The 1,694-nt window shown below is 49.3% G+C and overlaps 1 long non-coding RNA gene across 1 annotated transcript; it reads right to left on the bottom strand.

Annotated features, from left to right (window-relative positions):
- Positions 1-247: 247 nt before the first annotated feature.
- On the bottom strand, positions 248-788 carry LOC143809569 (uncharacterized). The gene is made up of 3 exons (XR_013222338.1): positions 719-788; positions 432-518; positions 248-350 (listed from the first exon to the last, which is right to left on the bottom strand). It is a non-coding gene; the product is annotated as an uncharacterized LOC143809569 (long non-coding RNA).
- Positions 789-1,694: the final 906 nt, after the last annotated feature.

The raw sequence follows: 1,694 nt of genomic DNA, 5'->3' as shown, positions 1-1,694 counted from the left end.
GCAAGAGGTTTTTTTGGGGGGTTGTTTTTGTCGTTGTCAAATGTGACATCCCACCGATAACCCCTCCCACTGTCTGTATACTTATGGAGAAGGGAAGCCTGTTGGTCATCCCCGGAGTCGGAGCTGCTGACCACCCATCCCCTCGCTCGGGCCACAGCTTCCTCAGCTAAAAGGAAGCAAATACATATCTGGTTAACAATTGAACTCGCTGTGGGGAAGCGCTCTCAGTTTTGGTCACTTACGAATGCTCGCCTCTGGGGAGAATGCCGATGACCCGGGGTAGGAAGATGGGTGGCAGAAGGGCGGTGTTGTGGCCTGCGGTGGGGTGCTAATGCCCCTGGTTACTGCGTCTGTAATGTATACAATATTTCAGCTCCCCTCTTATGTCCCGTATGCAGTAATAAAATTGCAATGACTGATGGTTAACTTACGTGACGTCCTGGGATGTGGGCTGCCGCTGTCGTCTGAAGACGTGCTGCTGGCAATGGCAGGTGGCTGTTGTCGGCGGCGCCGTCTCTCTACAAAAAAATTAAAGAACCGCAATGTTTAGACACCAAAAGTACAGGGATCCATAAAAAAAAAATACCTAGGCGCCATTGGCGGAAAAAGTTTAGAGCCAATTGAAATTTGACTGCATCTGTAATGTATACAATATTTCAGCTCCCCTCTAATGTCCCGTATGCAGTAATAAAATTGCAATGAATTATGGTTAACATACGTGACGTCCCAGGCTGTTGGCTGCTGCTTGTGGCGGGTGAACCGCTGGCTGGTGCTGTTGGCCGGTGCCGTCGCCGTCTCTCTACACAAAAATTAAAGAACCGCAATGTTTAGACAGCAAAAGTACAGGGCTCCAGAAACAACAAAATACCTAGGCGCCATTGGCGGCAAAAGTTTTGAGCCAATTTAAATTTGACTGCATCTGTAATGTATTCAATATTTCTGCTCCCCTCTTCTGTCCCGTATGCAGTAATAAAATTGCAATGAATTATGGTTAACATACGTGAGGTCCGAGGCTGTGGGCGGCTGCTGGTGGCGGATGAACAGGTGGCTGAAGCTGGTGGTGCCCGTTGCCGTCGCCGTCTCTCTACACAAACATTAAAGAACCGCAATGTTTACACAGCAAAAGTACAGTGCTCCAGACTGAAAAAAATACCTAGGCCATTGGCGGCAAGGAGTTAAATGAAATTTTGAGTCGCCAAATGTACGTACATATATAGAAAATAGAGATCACACTTCCCAGTGATGCTATACTCGGCATTGTCTGGGGGCTCTGGTGTTCAATGGTCTGCCTGGCCTGGGACACGTATTTTTGCATCACTAGGAAGTGCCTCACGGCAGCGTGCGTCTCCTGATTCCCCCCTCCTGGCAGTGCGCGCAGGGTTGCCAACCACCTCCTAAATGATTTCTGGACAATCTGGATAAAAATTGCGGACATCCCGAAATTGTATATGCTGGTGTAGATTCTGGAACCCCTGACCTGACCATTAATCACAGACACCGCATTTTCCTCTTGGACAATACGGACATGAGAAAAATGTGACATGTTTTTCTGGGAATTCTAGGACAAGTTGGCAACCACGAGCGCGAGTCTCACGATTCCCCCCCTCCCGGCAGCGTGTGTCTCCCAATTCCCCCATACTGGTACTTGCCTCGCGCTGTCTCCGCCCGCAACTCTGCCAGCTGCTGTGGCTTCT

The sequence above is a fragment of the Ranitomeya variabilis genome, chromosome 2 (assembly GCF_051348905.1).
Source record: "Ranitomeya variabilis isolate aRanVar5 chromosome 2, aRanVar5.hap1, whole genome shotgun sequence".
Lineage (NCBI taxonomy): Eukaryota > Metazoa > Chordata > Amphibia > Anura > Dendrobatidae > Ranitomeya > Ranitomeya variabilis.
This window is presented reverse-complemented; position numbering and strand designations above follow the sequence as displayed.